The sequence below is a fragment of the Mustela nigripes genome, chromosome 3, assembly GCF_022355385.1.
Source record: "Mustela nigripes isolate SB6536 chromosome 3, MUSNIG.SB6536, whole genome shotgun sequence".
Taxonomy (NCBI): Eukaryota; Metazoa; Chordata; class Mammalia; order Carnivora; family Mustelidae; genus Mustela; species Mustela nigripes.
Genome location: NC_081559.1, coordinates 94722616 through 94739883, shown reverse-complemented (window position 1 = coordinate 94739883; position 17268 = coordinate 94722616). Strand labels below are relative to the sequence as shown.

Sequence of the window (17268 nt, the reverse complement as noted above, 5' to 3'; positions counted from 1 at the left end):
ATTTACAACATCATGGATGGAGCTAGAGCTGGTGAAATAAGTCATAAAGACAAATATCACATGACTTCATGTAGAATTTAAGAAACATGAACGAAAGGAAAAAAAAAGATAAAAAACAAAATTATAGAGAACAAACTGATGGGAAGGTAGGTGGAGTGATGGATGAAATAAGTGATGGGGATTCAGGAGTGCATGTGTCATAATGAGCCCTGGGTGATGTATGGAATTGTTGAGTCACTATATTGTACACCTGAAACTAGCGTAACATTGTATATTAACTATACTGGAATTAAAAACAGTTAAAAAAAAAAAAAGAAAAAGAAATGACCAAACTGATTTCCTGAGTGACTGAACATTTTGCATTTCCACCAGCAATGTATGAAAGTTCCATTTGCTCTTTGTATTCATCAGCATTTGCTGCCAGTATTTTTTATTTTAGCCATTGTAATAGGTGTGTTGTCCTGTCAGTTTATTAATTTTTTACTTTATGGGTCATGTTTCAGTGCCTTGTCTAAGAACTCTTTGCACTATGTCCCAGAGTTTTCTCCTATGTTTTAAAAATAAACTGAAAAAAGTTTTTTTGGTTTATTTCACATTTATAGAAAGATTCAAAGATAGTGCAGTGTGTTCTGGTATATCCTCACCAAGCTCTTCCTACTGTTAGCAGCTTATATTACCATGATATATATGTCAAAACTAAGAAACCAACATTGATCCCTTGTTATTAGCTTAACTTTAACTAGTTTTACACTAAAGTTCATTTTCTGATTTAGGATCCAGGCATTTAGTCATCATGTCTTTTTAGTTTGTCTCAGGTCTTTGAAAGTGTCTCAGTCTTTCCTTATTTTTCATCTCCGTAACAGTTTTTAGGAGGTTGAGTCAGGTATTTTGTAGAATGTCCTTTAATTTAGTTTGTCTCTCTTTTGCTTTTGATAACAGTTGGGGTTGTGGGATTTTGGAAAGAATACCATTGAGATGAATTGCCTTTTCATCACATATCAGAAGGTCATGTTATCAACATGACTTAATAGTGATGTTAACTTTGATCCTATGGCCAATTCTGTGTTTTATTCTAAAAGTTTTATGTTTTGTATGTAGATCTAGAATCTATTTCAAGTTAATTTTTTGTATAGGTAAGAGTTTTGGGTCATGGTTCTTTTTTTGCAAACAAATGTTCAGTTGTTCCACTATCATTTGTTGAAAAGAGCTTCCTTTTTCCATTGACTGACTTTTATGCCTTTGTCAAAAATCATTTGGTCACATTTGTGTGGGTATATATCTGGATGTTCTTGGTTTCTGTAGTTTTAAGTTTTTAATTTAGGTGGTGTGATTCGTCCAACTCCTTTTTTCACTTGTTTTGATTTTTCTAGCTCCTTTGTTTTTCCATTTACATTTTAGAATTGGTTTATTTATATCTACAAAAAGTCCTGCTGGGGCGCCTGGGTGGCTCAATCGGTAAGCATCTGCCTTTGGCCCAGGTCATGATCCCAGAGTCCTGGGATCTAGCCCCGCTTTGGGTTCCCTGTTCAGCAGGGAGCCTGCTTCTCCCTCTCCCACTGTTCCTGCTTGTATTCCTTCTCTTGCTGTGTCTCTGTCAAATAACTAAATAAAATCTTAAAAAAAAAAAAAGTACTGCTGGAATTTTGATTGTAATTGCCTTATATCTCTAGACAGTTTAGGGAGAACTGATATCTTTGCTATGCAGTCTTTCATTTTATGAACATGGTCTCTCAAGTTAGTTACATCTTCTTTGATTTCTTTTATTAGTGTCTTACTGTTTTCAGCATGTAAATCCTGTATATGTTTTATCAGATTTTTTTCTCCAGATTTTTATTTAAATTCCAGTCAATTGATATATAGTGTAATGTTAGTTTCAGGAGTAGAATTTAGTGATTCATCACTTACATATAACACCCATTGCTCATCACAACAAGTGCTCACCTTAATACCCATTATCCTCTTAACCCATACCCTTGCCAACTTCCTCCCCAGCAATCCTAAGTTTGTTCTCTATGGTTGAGTCTGTTCCGTGGTTTTCTTCTCTCCTTTTCTCCTCCTCCCCCATGTTCATCTTTTTCCTTTATTAATTTGGAATGTGGAATTTATTAAATTCCACATATGAGTGAAATCATGTGGTATTTGCCTTTCTCTGACTGACTGTACTTAGTGAAATACACTCTAGCTCCATCTAAGTCATTGCAAATGTCAAGATTGCATTCCTTTTTATGGCTAATATTCCTGTTTGTGTGTGTTTATACCCTATAATTTCTTTTTTTAAAAATATTTATTTATTTGGCAGGCAGATAGAGGGAAAGGGAGAAGCAGGCTCCCTGCTGAGCAAGGAGCCTGATACAGGACTTGATCCCAGAACCCTGGGAACTTGACCTAAGCCGAAGGCAGATGCTTAACTGACTGAGCCACCAGGTGCCCCTATACCACAACTTCTTTATCCATTCATCAGTCATTGGACATTTGGGCTCTGTCCATAATTTGCTTATTGTTGATAATGCTGCTATAAACACATAGGTGCATGTATCCCTTTGAAATGGGTAAATACCTAGTAGTGTAGTTGTTAGATTATAGTGTAGTTCTGTTTTTAACTTTTTGAGGAACCTCCGTACTGTTTTCCAGAGTGACTGTATCAGTTTGCATTCCTGCCAGTAGTGTAAGTGAGTTCCTTTTTTTCTGTATCCTCACCAACATCTGTTCTTTTGTGTGGTGGTTTTTTTAGCTGTTTGGACAGGTATGAGGTTATATCTCATTGTAGTTTTGATTTGTATTTCCCTGATGATGAATGATGTTGAGTATCTTTTCATGTATCTGTTAAGACAGTTGTATGCCTTCTTTGCGAAAATGTCTATTCATGTCCTCTGCCCATTTCTTCAGCTTTTTTTTTTTTAATGTAGGAATTGGATGTCAGATTATTTTTTTTTTAAAGATTTTATTTATTTGAGAGAGAGAGCACAAGCAGGGGGAGCAGCAGAGGGAGAAGCAGGCTTCCCGCCAAGCAGGGTATCCAGATGTGGAGCTCTATCCCAGGTCCCTGGGATCATGATTTGAGCCGAAGGCAGATGCATAACCAACTGAGCCACCCAGGCACCCCTCTTCTGTCCATTTCTTAAATTATTTATTTTGGGGTGTTGAATTTGAAAAGTTCTTTATAGATTATGAATACTAGCCCTTTATCACATGTCATTTGCAATTTCTTCTCTAATTCTGAAGGTTGCCTTTTAGTTTTGTTGATGGTTTCCTTCACTGTGCATAATCTTTCACTTGATGAAGTCCCTTTTTACTTTTTGTTTCATTTTTGCTTTTGTTTTCTGTCCCTCAGGAGACATATCTAGGAAAATGTTACTACTGCTGATATCGAAGAGGTTGCTGCCTATTTCCTCTTGGATTTTGATGGTTTCCTATTTCACGTTAGGTCTTTTATCCATTTTGAATTTATCCTTATGTATGGTATATAATGTGGTCAGTTTCATTTTTCTGTGTATTGCTGACCAGTTTTCCCAACACCATTTGTGGTAGGAAGAGTCTGTCTTCTTTTCATTGGATATCCTTTCTTCCTTTGTCGAAGATGAGTTGACTGTATAGTTATTGAGTCCGTTTTGGGGTTTTCTGTTCTATTCCATTGATCTGTGTGTCTATTTTTTTTTTAAGATTTTATTTATTTATTTGACAGAGAGAGAGACAGTGAGAGAGGGAACATAAGCAGGGGGAGTGGGAGAGGGAGAAGCAGGCTTCCCACTGAGCAGGGAACCTGATGGGGGCTTGATCCCAGGACACTGGGATCATGACCTGAGCCAAAGGTAGGTGCTTAACAACTGAGCCACCCACGCGCCCCCTTTGTGTCTATTTTTGTGCCAGTAGCATACTCTCTTGATTACTACAACTTTGTAATATAACTTGAAGTATGGAATTGTGATGCCACCAGCTTTGCTTTTCTTTTTCAAGATTGTTTTGGCTTTTTGGGGTCTGTTAGGATTTTTAGGATTCTTTGTTCTATGAACAATGGACTGCTCTATGGAAAATGTTGGTGGTATTTTGATAGTGATTCCATCAACTCTGTAGATTGCATTCGGTGGTAATAGACACTTTAACAATTATTTTTCTTACGATCTCCATGGGCATGGAATGTTTTTCCATTTCTTTGTTTCCTCTGATTTCTGTCTTAAGTGTTAACTTGTTGAATTTCTGCTTAGATGATCTGTCCATTGATGTAAGTGAGGTATTAAAGTTCCCTCCTATATTATGGTATTATTATCAATGAGTTCCTTTATGTTTACTAATGGTTATATGTGTTTGGGTGTTCCAGCTTGGCATATGTACACTTGTTAGATCTTGTTGGATTGTCCCCTTTATTATTATATAGTCTTCATCTCTTGTTACAGTCTTTTATTTAAAATCTAGTTTGTCTGATATGACTTTCTTTTGATGTCTGTTATCATGATAAATTGTTCTCTGTCCTCTCACTTTCAATTTACCAGTGTCATTAGGTCTATAATGAATCTCCTGTAGGCAGTGTGTAGATGGATTTTTTTTTAATCCATTCTGATATCCTAAGTGTTTTGATTGGAGCATTTAGTCCATTTACATTCAGAGTAATTATTGATAGATGTGAATTTAGTGCCATTTTATTGCTTGTTGTTTCTAGAGATTTTCTGTTCCTTTCTAGTGTTTGTTGCTTTTGGTCTTTCCCACTCAAAGAGTTCCCTTTAATATTTCTTTCTGGGCTGGTTTAGTGATCAAAAACTCCTTTAGTTTTTGTTTATTTTGGAAACTATCTTTTTTTTCTGTTCTGAATGACAGCCTTGCTTGGATAGAGTATTCTTGGTTGAGTATTTTTCCCGTTCAGCACATTGAGTATATCATGCCAGACCCTTCTGAACTGCCAGTGTCTCTGGAAAGATGTGCTGCTAACCTTACTTGTCTTCCCTTGTTTATATGTATTTACAAATACATATAACCATTAGTAAACCATAAAACCAATGTTTTTGTCCTGCTGCTTTTAGGATTTTTTCTTTATATTTTGCAAATTTAGCTATGGTATTTCTTGGTGTTGCCCTGCCTTTGTTGATTTTGTTGGGAGTTCTCTGTGCCTCCTGGATTTGAACGTCTTTTCCTTCCTCAGATTAGGGAGGTTTTCAGCTATCATTTTCTCCAGTAAACCTTCTGATACCTTTTCCCTCTCTTCTTCCCTTTCTTCTTTATCATACCTGTGATATAAATGTCATTATGCTTTATGGAGCCACTGAGTTCCCTAAATCTACATTTGTGATCAATATTTGTCTTTCCCTCTTCTTACCTTCATTATTTTCCATAATTTTATCTACTGTGTCACTTATTTGTTCCTCTGATTTTTCCATCCTTGTGTTCATTACATCCAGTTGGTTTTGAACCTTGGTTTTTGCTTTTTTTCACTTTAGCCTAACTAGTTTTTAGGTCTTTTATGTCTGTAATGAGGGACTCCTTGTTGTCTTTTGTGCTTTTCTCAAGCCCAGCTAGTATCCTTACGATTGTTCCTTTAAATTCTGGATAAGGCGTATTACTTATATCTGTTTAGATCCTAATGATGACCTTTTCCTGTTCTTTCTTTTGGGCTGAATTCCTTTGTCTTGGCACTTTGTCTAGGTCTCTATCTTCTGTGTGTTAGGAAAGCCTGTTATGTTTCCTGCTTCTGAGAGTTAGGGTTTTATGAAGAAGAGGTGACGTACTGTTCCGAGCCTGGTGGCTTCAGGAAGTGTCTCCGTTGTATGCTATGTGTACATTGCCACTGTATTTTGACTGCTCTTTCCCTCAGGTCAGTCCTCTGCAGAGTTTCTTGTTGCCTAAGGCGGAGTGTTTGGATCTTTGCCAGAGTATGGTGAATTTTAACTAGGTGTGCTCTTGTCTACTTGTTAAAAGAGACCTGATTCCCACGGAAGCTGGAGCTTTGCACAACTCTATGATCAGTAGACATGGTGCTTGTGGGGGGTTTGTGCTGGTCTCTTGGGGAGTTTATTTATTTGAGAGAGCAAGCGAGTGAGCAAGAAAGCACAAGCATGGGGAGCAGCAGAGGGAGTGGGAGAAGTTGGGCTCGATCCTGGGACCCCGAGATATTGACCTGAGCTAACGGCAGATGCTTAACTGAATGAGCCACCCAGGGTCCCCTGTTTCTTGCCTTTTTAAACTGGCTAGGACTTTCATTAAAATATTGAATGGGGGGCAGTGAGAGTGGACATTTTTGCTTGTTCTGATCTCAAAGGGAAAACATTCAGTCCTTTACCACTAGGTGTGCTGTTAGCTGCAGATTTATCATGGATGCTCTTTATCAGGTTGAGAAAATTCCCTTCTATTCCTAGTTTGTTGAGTTTTTATCATGAATGAATGCTCAATTTTGTCAAATGCCTTTTCTGTGTAAATTGATATGATATTTGGATTTCTGAGTACCTTTGTCTTCCCAAGATAAACCCCACGTTTTGTGGTATAATTTGTATTTGTACATACATATATTGCCAGATGTGATAATGCTGTTATTTTGTTGAGGACTGTAGTACCTATATTCATGAGGAATATTGGTTCTAGTTCTTCTAAACAGTAGTTCCTGTTGTCTGCCCCCTTCTGCAGTTTCAATTTCCATGGTTTCAGTTCCAAGGTCAACTGCGGTCCAGAAACAAATGATCTTGTGATGTATCAGAAGGTCAGTAGTAGCCTAGTGCTATACCACAATGCCTGTGTCATCACCTCTCTTGATCTAACCATGTAGGCTTTTTATCATCTCACATCACAAGAAGGATGATTACAATAAGATGTTTTGAGAGAACACTCATAGAACTTTTATTACAGTATATTATTTCTTCAGTATATTATAATTACAGTATATTATAATTTCTTACTGTGCCTAGTGTATATCTTAAACTTCATCATATGTGTTTATAGGAAAAAGCAGTGTATTTAAGGTTGGGTACTATCTGTGGTTTCAGGCACCCACTGGAAGTCTTGGCACATGTCCCTCACTAAGAAATGGAGTACTGTACTTTATCTTGATATCAGGGAAATACTGACCTTATAATGTGAATTGGGAAGTATTTTGTTCTGTGTTCTGGCAGAGATGATGTAAAATTGGTGTTATCTTTTTTAAATGTTTGGTGAAATTTGCCACTAAAATTATCAGGGTCTGGAGTTTTCATTTCATTGAAGTAGTAATCTCTTCTAGGTGGGCGTTAAGTAGAAGTCCTAGTTCCAGTTCCTTGTGTGTACACCCGTGTCCCTGAGGAGCCATTCAAAATAATACAACCTCTGTACTGATTTGGGTTGATGCAATGTCCATGTGCAATGCTTGAATAAATCTAAAGGATATAAAAGAGAGCTGGTCTGTGGAGAGATTGGTGACATTGTTGAAAGGATAGGCAGCTTCCTATTCCTGGTGCTTTGTTAGCAAGGACACAGTGGATGATTATAACCTGAGTGATAAGCTTATAGAATCATAGTTTCCAGATCTCACTTTATTTATAATTACTGAGGCTGGGATAATTTTAAACATAGCCCATCTGGATACATGCCAGAGACCACCTCCCCTGGGCTGGGTATACCTTATCAATCTCAAGAGTTACATAATTCACATTATCACTGCTGGGCTAAGGTACACAGTGTTTGCACACATAAACAGACTTTTCTTTTACAATTCTTAGTTTTTTAAATCTATCAGAGCATGGTCAGTTTTGCACACATCTCTGAGTCACATTTATAAGCTTTTAGCAGCTAAAAGGCTTATCCTATTAAATCGCAATCCCTAGTTCTTAGCTCTTAGGGCCTGTCACCTAGAGTTGATAATCTCCCTGGGTTTCTTCAGAGTCACTTATGTACTCGCTTCTGGCTTTCAGTTCCCTCTTTGTTTCTGTTACCCTTTTTATCTCCTTTTTTTCCTTTGAAGTTCACCTATGTATCTAAAAAAATATTGTTACATTTTATAAAGTGTTTTGGTTTGTTTTGGTGGGGAGGTCTATGTCATGTCATTCAGCCATGTTGCTTCCCTTTTTAAAAAAATTTGATCTTAAAAGATTAGGCCAGCAGTCAGACTTTCAATACTTATTTGATAATTAACCGTATTAAAGGCATATGTGTTTTCTTTTATCCATCAAACATTATTTTTAAACATTTACTGGGAACGAGATACTGAGATACCAAGGATAAAATATGATCCCTGGTTCAGTAAACTTTGGGATTAGTAGGGGGCTAGATAAGGGAACAGTGGCAGCAGTATTGATAAACGCTCTCATGGAAGACAGCACAGGGCTTGATACTCACAGGAGGTATCTTTTTCTCTTTCTTTTTTTTTTTTTTTTTTAAGATTTTATTTATTTATTTGACAGAGAGATCACAAGTAGGCAGAGAGGCAGGCAGAGAGAAAGGGGGAAGCAGGCTCCCGTTCAGCAGAGAACCTGATGTGGGGCTAGATCCAAGGACCCTGAGATCATGACCTGAGCCGAAGGCAGAGGCTTAACCACTGAGCCACCCGGGCGCCCCATGAAGTGTCTCTTTATAATATAGGTTAAGTCAGGAAATTGTTTTTGGAGGAGGTATTACCTCACTTGAATCCCGAGAGACAAGTGAGAATAAGCCAGGTGAATTTAGATAAAAAAATACTCAAGGCAGAACAAAAGCATTAGTGAAGATGTTAATGCTTAAATTAGAAATTTTAAACATGCAGGTAGTTTGTTTGTTAAGCCTGGAGTGTAGCAACAGAGGGTTGAGAATGACAAAAGATGAGAGGGTATCTGTGTATTTTGGGCCTAATATGAAGTGGGCATCTTAAGAAGATTTCATAATGTTCTTATTTTTTTTCCATAATGTTTTTAAAAGATTTTATTTATATGGCAGAGCAAGAGAGTGAGGGAGAGCACACAAACAGGGGGAGTGGGTGAGGGAGAAGCAGGCTCCATCCAGGATCCTGGGATCATGACCTGAGCTGAAGGCAGACACTTAACTGACTGAGCCATCCAGGTGCCTCCATAATGTTCTTGAACTTGTTTTTTAAATAGAATTTTGAGATTATAACTGTTGCAAACTAAAATTTCACAATTTTCAAGGTTATAAATAATCAGTCATGCTTCTTAGCACCTGAAGAATAACATACACAGAAGTGTTCATCTATAAACATTTCCTTTTTAAAAAAAAACTGAAATTAATACTAAAACAATGACATTGAAAATTTGATAACTATTATGCAAAATATTCATTTATACCGTACATATACAATTAGTATGGGTTGACCCTGTTGAAATGAGATAAAATTAATCTATGATTAACTTATATTTTGGGGGCATCTAGGTGGCTCAATTGGTTAAGTGATTGCCTTTGGCCCAGGTCATGGTCCTGGGATCTTGGGGTCAAGTCCCCCATTGGGCTTTCTTGCTCAGTGGGGAGATTGCTCCTCCTTCTTCCTCTAACCTTCCCCTCCCCACTACCCCCTTGCCCCCGCTCGTGTTCTTGATTGCTCCCTCTCTCTCTCAAATGAATAAACTAAAAATCTTTTAAAAAAACCCAAAACACATTTAAAATCAAACTTTACAAAATAAAGTTTTGGCATTTATGGCAATACTGTTTTGATAGTTCATCTATCTGCATCTATTTTGAAATCTTGTAATGTCACTTTTTATATTGTGCAACTGCCCGTAAGCTCTAAGCCTGTTTAAATTTTTTAAGGGTATTTTATAAAACGAATCTTTAAAAGATACGTGGGATTGATCAGTTTTTATGGTATAGGCAAGATAATTGATGTTAATGATGTGATTGTTGGCTATTTTTCTGATGGTAGATTCCTGAAACCATAAGTAGAGAGAGATTTATTCCCTTGATTGTTACTCCTTATAAAATAAGTAGTCCTGGAAATGATATAGATGTTAACCTAGGAGACATTTATGCCCAAATATAAATTTGTGAGATCTTTACTGAGCCGAGGTTTTAATAAGAAGGAATCGTAGGCGGGATAATGAACCTCTCTACAACTGACATATGTCCACATCCTAAAACCTGTGAATTTAGGTTATATGGCCAGAAGGGATCAAGGGAACAGATGGAATTAGGGTTGTTAATTAGCTGTGTTTAAGATTGGAAGATTTATTTTGGAATATCTGGGTGGGCCCAGTGTAATTACAAGAGTTCTTTTTTTTTGTTTTGTTTTAGAGAGAGAGAGTGTGTGTGCTGGGGGATTGGGGAGGATAGTGGCAGAGAGAGAGAGAGAATCTTAAGCAGGGTTCATGCCAAGTGTAGAGCCCAACACTGGGCTATCACAACCCTGAGCTCAAGACCTGAGCCAGAATCTAAACTCTGACTCAAGAGTTGGACGCTTAACTGACTGAGCCACCCAGGCTTTCCAGAAGAGTATTTTAATGTGGAGAAAAGGCAGAAGAGAGTCAGTGTCTGAGTGGTGTAACATGAGAACTTGACCTGCTATTGCTGGGTTTGAAGAAGGTAGCCAGGAACTAAGGAATGAGGGGAGCCTCTAGAAACAGGGAAAGGGAAGGCATGAATTCCAGCTTTTGAAACTTCCAAAAGGAACACAACCTTGCTGACCTGTTGATTTTAGCATGCTGAGACTTTTGTTGCCCTTCTGACCTATAGAATTATAAGATAATAAGTTTGTTTTAAGCCACCAATTTTGTGTTCATTTGTTATAGCAGGAGTATGAGAACAACACAAAAAGTGGGGCTGTAAGTGCTATATATGTGGGAGATTGGAAAAATACACTGAAAGTATAGCTGGATTTAACTCATGATGATTTTTGTGTCTGTGGTTTTGCCTTTGTCTAGCCTAGTTTTTGGACTTTCAGCTCAACCACACTTTAAGGGAATAGCAGCAACAATGTAAAGAAATGGCCCACAATCTTATAAATTGTATAGTTGAATAATTATGATGGCTTTTAAAAAATATGTATTTATTTTTATGATTTTAATGCATTTTTTGGGTGGCTTTAGAAAAAGATATGTGCAAAAGGACCTGATAGTTTTGAGAGAATGGTATTTTAGAGTAGCTCTAAAGGCCTGTAAGATGTTCTTACTCTTTCAAAAGCAGAAATGTTCAGAAGACTTCTAGTGATGGTGACATAACATAGTTGGCAGTTCCTTTTCTGCAAAAAGAAAAAAAAGCATAAAACTGGAAAATATTGGCAAAACAACTATTTCAGGGTACTGAAAATTACCCAAAGGCAGACAACAAATTGAGAAGCATTTTTTTTTTTTTTTTTTTTTAAATCTCTGGTGTTTCTTATAAGATAGATGGATACTCTGGCCCAGAAAAGACAGTCTGCCTGTCTTTTCCCCAGTCTGTGTTGGTGAGAACTGTGGCTTTCCAGTCTAGACTGGTCATGAAAACCACTGTTTTGTTGGCAGATGAGCAGACTTGATCTGGGTAAAGGGCAAAAACCTGTAGCTCTGCCATCTAAGAGTAGTGGACTTGATTGAGCACGGATGAATGAGGAAAAGCTGTATCTGAACTAAGCTGAGATTGTAGTTCTAGTTCAAGGCATTTGGTGGGTTAGTCAGAAATTTAATAGAGACATACTATATGTATGAGAGCCATAGGAAAGTTGAATATACTTTCTACACTTCCCTGTATCATAGGAAAACTATGTATGTGCAGGAGAGATGTAAGAAAACCCAAACTTAAGAACTGGTTGCAACATTAAATGCACCTACACCTCTTCCCACCAGATCAGTCAGCAGAAAATGAAAGTCTCATAGTCTCTAGTGTTTGAGCATATTCTTTACCTCAGTTACTGTCTTACTGCAAAGCAGTATTGACAGTGGGTAACCCCAGGGAGCCAGGCTAAGAAAAATAAAATAGTTGAATAGAGACACCAATAGTTGAATATCTTGGAAAAGACAGATTGTACAGTTTAAATCTTGACAAGTTACTAGATACAGGCAAAGAACCCTCAGAAAAGTTACACTTGGTTTTACTGTATTATTTTAATGTAGTTTTCAACAACAAATTACTAGGTATACAGGGTCACACAGGAAAAATGTGATCCATATGTAAGTGGGAAAAAAGTTAGCAGAAACTGGACTCTTGATGGGATTGAGCCGTAACTTCAAAGTGGTTCTGTTAAAAAAAATTGAAGGAAATATATTCAGAGAATTAAAAATATGCTACCAATGAGTCAAATTGGAAATCTCAGTAAACTATAATGAAGAGCCAGATGGAAATCTTAGAGTTTAAAAGTATAACTGAAATAAATTTTCACCAGATAAGCTCAAAAGCAGATCTGAGAAGTCAGAAGAAAGAGTTGGATTTGAAAGATTAATAGAAGTTTTCCAATCCAAAAAACAGAAAGAAGCAGAATAGATAAAAATGAACAGGATATCTGTGGGTCAGTATCAGGTGTTCCAAAGCATACAGGTAATAATGGGTGTTCCAGATGAAGAGAGAGAAAGGGGAGGGGGAAAATACTCAAAGAAATAATGACTGAAAACTTCTTAGATTTGATGAAAAAAATGCTTATTTATGGACCCAGGACTCTCAGTGAATCCCAGGTGGGATAAACACAGCAAACCAAATCTAGACATACTATTGTCAACTTGCTGAAGCCCAAAGCTAAGAGAATCTTAAAAGCAGCAGAAGAAAAATGACTTGTCATATACAAAAGATAAATACTGTTTGCTGACAAAAACATTGGAGGCTAGAGGGCAATGCAGTGACATACTGAGTATTGAAAGAAAAAACTGTATTGAAAGAAAAAATTGCTAGCCAAGAATTCTATTTCCCACAAAACTCTTTCAAAATATAAAGATGAAATAACAACATTGTTATATAAACAAAGGCAGAGAATTTATTGCCAGGAGACCTACCTTATAGTCAGTATTAGATAGTAACTTGGATATATAGGAAGGAATGAAGAGCATTGGAAAAACTCTAGTAAATACAAAAGGGATATTCTTTTAACTAACAAAGCTCTTGTAATTGTACTGTTGGGTTTATAACATGGGTAAGGGTAAGGTATATGGCAGTATCACACAAAGGAAGAGGGGAGGAAATGGAGCTATACTGTGTAAAATTGCTAGGTTTTACCAGAATTAATCTGAATAGATTATAAGTTAAAGGTACAGATTGCAATATCCCAGGATGTCTGGGAGGATGAAATTGAAAAAAGAAATTCTCTCTCAAACACTTCCATTTTCTCAGGTATATTGTACATGTTAGAAATAATTATGTCCCAAGAAATCTTTTTATTTATCATTACTGTTTTTGGTGCTCCAGTGTTTTATGCATATATTCTTTACACTATTTGAAGAAGCTCTGAATATATTTCTTTCTCTCTTTTTTTGTGGAGGAGGGACAGGAGGAAAGAGGGAGGGAATCTTAAGCAGGTGCCACACCCAGCACAGAACCTGACATGAGGCTCAGTCTTACAACCCTCATGACCTGAGCCCAAAGCAAGAGTTGGACACTTAACTGACTGAGCCACCCAGCTGTCCCTGAATATATTTATTTCTAAAATAAGAAAGAAACTCTACATGTAACAGATGTAAAATGGTAGCAGTCAGAGTTGGTGGTGTGTTTTTATGATTTTCCTATGCAAAATAAATAACAGGCACAACAAATATTGGTTATTCGTTGTTACTTTCAGTCTTTATTGGAGCAAGAAAGGAAAATGTATTTTAGAACAAAATAGATAAAAATGAATGATTGTACTACCTTTCTCAGTTGGAGAATGTGATACGAAGGCACATTTATATTTACATTTAGTATTTAGCATGAACATGTGTAATCTGTTAGATAAAACAGTTCTGTTATTAAAAATCACCATAGTGGTGGGACGCCCAGGTGGCTCAGTTGGTTGGACGACTGCCTTCGGCTCAGGTCATGATCCCGGATTTGCGGGATCGAGTCCCGCATCGGGCTCCCAGCTCCACGGGGAGTCTGCTTCTCCCTCTGACTTTCTTCTTGCTCATGCTCTCTCTCACTGTCTCTCTCTCAAATAAATAAATAAAATCTTAAAAAAAAAATTACCATAGTGGAATTTTTACTTATGTTGATATGTTTGAGTGCCTCATAAACTTAAATTATTAGAGTAGATATTGTAGGATACATAAAGATTTATTAATGAAACTTACCTTACTATTTCACTCCCTCTTCATTTTTCCCATTCTCTCCCCCCGATCCCTCCTTTTATACACCCATAAAAAAGGGGGCTTAAACATCTCATACTTACTAATTTTGGGTAGCCAAGCAGGAAATCATGAGAAATATGGGATATGTCCATCTGGCTATTTTATGAGTATGTGTTACATGTATATGTTTTTGTGCTTTTTTGAGTTGTGACATTTTTTCATAGATTCTGCAGTGCATATTCTGATATACATTTGTCTTACCGTTTCATGATTGCTTTTATGTCAGTAAACTTTTTTCATACCTTGTTATTTTTTTTTGAAAAATATTTTATTTATTTGACACAGAAAGAGAGATCACAAGTAGGCAGAGAGGCAAGCAGAGATAGAGGGGAAAGCAGGCTCCCTGCTGAGCCAAGAGCCCCATGTGGGGCTTGATCCCAGGACCCTGGGATCATGATCTGAGCTGAAGGCAGAGGCTTAACCCACTGAGCCACCCAGGCACCCCATACCTTGTTATTTTTTTAATGACTGTCAAGTATCATGTAGTATCATGTAGTATGAGAGTGTTCTGTAATTACCCATTTTTTTTCCCATTTTAGGTTGTTTTTAGTTTTTACAGTTAAACTGTTACAATGAGCATCATTACACATAAAGGTATACCTCATTTTTGTGCTTTGTTTTATTGTATTTTGTAGATTCTGCCTCTTTTACAAATTGAAAGTTTGTAGAAACCCTGGGTTGAGCAAGTCTATTTCTGCAAGTCTGTTTTTCTGGTATTCACTTCTGGTCTCTGTCATATTTTGATAGTTCGTGTAGTATTTCAAACTTTTTCATTATTCTCTGTTTTTGTAATCTGTGATTGCTGAAATCTCAGAATATTGTTAGCATTTATTAGTAATAAAGTATTTTTTACTTAAGATATTTATACTTAAAAAAAAAGATTATTTATTTATTTATTTGTCAAAGAGAGAGAGAGAGCGCGCGCACAGGCAGACAGAGTGGCAGAGGGAGAAGCAGGCTCCCTGTGGAGCAAGGAGCCCGATGTGGGACTTGATTCCAGGACGCTGGGATCATGACCTGAGCCGAAGGCACCCGCTTAACCAACTGAGCCACCCAGGCATCCCGAGATATTTATACTTTTTTTGACATAATGCTGTTGGCATACTTAATAGACTACAGTATAGTATAGAAAAAATTTTTATATGCATTGTGAAACTGAAAAAGTCATTATACATGCTTGATTTTGATATTTGCTTTATTGTGGTAGTCTGGAACTGAACCCACAGTATCTTCAAGGTATGCCTGTATAGCTTTGTGCATTTGTATGAATGTTTTTGTAAAATAGATACAAAGAAATATAATTAGTTCAAAGTTTGTGAATTTTACATTTTGATATAGTCTGCCTTTTTGTTCTCCAAATGTTTTAAAGGTTTATACCACCATCTGTGTCATGTCCCAAACTCTTGTTGATACTGGATCTTAACCAATATTTTATATTTTTTTGCCAATTAAATTGGTAAACAGTGATTATCTCTTTTAATTTTATTTTCCTAATCACCAGTAGTTGAACATCTTTGAATAGAATTCTTATCTGTTGATACTTCTTATTCTTTAAAATATGTATCAGTTTTGCTCATTTTTTTGTTATGGTAAAACAACAAAATTTACTGTTTTAGCCATTTTTTAACTGTATACTGGTATTGAGTACATTAATATTTTTGTGCAGCCATCACGAGTATTCATCTCCAGAGCTTTTCAAGCATCCCATACTGAAACTCTGTACCCATTAAATGATAGCTCAACGCTTCCTCTGCCAGGCCCTGTAACCACTGTTCTGTGTTTTGTCTGTAAGTTTGACTACTCTGTGTAACTCATGTAAGTGTAATCATATGGTATTCAACCTTTTGTGACTGCCTTATTTCACTTAGCATCAAGTCTTCAAGGTTCATCTGAAAAATTCATAGCTCTGGATTCTTTCCAGTATTTAATGCCATTTCTGTATAACTAATTTTTGATTTCAGGAGTAGAAGAACGGAGGCAAGATGAGAAGATGAACTAAATTTTTGTCATCTAAACAATAAATAGATTATAGGTTGGACTGTGTTTATTTATCTTTATCACTGTTTGTGGGATTTCTTTTTTTTTTCCCCCAAGATTTTATTCAATTATTTGAGAGACAGAGATCACAAGTAGGCAGTGAGGCAGGCAGAGAGAGAGAGGGGAGGAAGCAGGCTCACTGCTAAGCAAAGAGCCCAATGTGGGGCTCTATCCCAGGACACTGGGATCATGACCTGCCCCCGAAGGCAGTGGCTTTAAATCACTGAGCCACCCAGGCGCCCCTGTTTGTGGGATTTCTTGAGAATGTTTGTAAAAATAAGCCTTCACAACTCTACATATCCAGCGTTAAAATAAATTAGGCAAATGGGTAATGCCTTTCATAATTTAATTTTAAAAATATTAGATAAAAATACATTTAGGAGTGACTGGAATAGGAATTTTCAATAGGCAAAATCACTAATATGACCTTTTATATTTTTGTAAAGTTTGGCCACAAATTTGTGGTATTTAAAGGACTTGATAACTAAATAAGAGGTTTTCATTTTTGTAAGATACTGTACCAATATAAGCCATTCTCTTATTATTTTGTGACTCCCATCAGCTGTTATTGAGCAAAAGAATATAAGAATTTGTTGGCGCACCAGCGTGGCTCAGTCATTTAAGCATTGACTCTTGATTTTGGCTCAGGTCATGATCTCAGGGTTGGGAGATTGAACCCTGCTTCAGGCTCAGTGCTGGGGGTGGAGCCTGCTTAAAATTGTCTCCCCCTTTCTCTGCTGCTCCCCCACCCTCTTTCCCCTTCTGTTAAGAAACAAAACAAAACAAAAAACAACAATATAATAATAATCCCTTAATTGAGTAAACCGTGTTTTCACATTTAGTTAGCACAAATACATGATGGCTGATAATTATCTTCTCCCATTTGGGGAATCTTTCCAACGCTATCGGCTAATTAAAGCAAGATTTCAGTCTTGGAAACTTAACTTTAAGGCAGAACTGTTAATGCTTTTTCTTTTGTGATTTCAGCAAATTGCTTTTAATTTTTCAAGAATTGAGAGGAATTAGGTGACCAATGAAAGTCTTTTACTAAATGAAGGAAATTCATGTTATTTGTCAGTTC

At 36.8% G+C, this 17268-nt stretch overlaps 1 protein-coding gene across 2 annotated transcripts in view; it reads left to right on the top strand.

The window, feature by feature from the left end:
- RAB3GAP1 (RAB3 GTPase activating protein catalytic subunit 1) overlaps positions 1 to 17268 on the top strand; it is a 114324-nt gene that overhangs the window by 36222 nt on the left and 60834 nt on the right. The gene's annotated exons all lie outside the window — the stretch shown is intronic.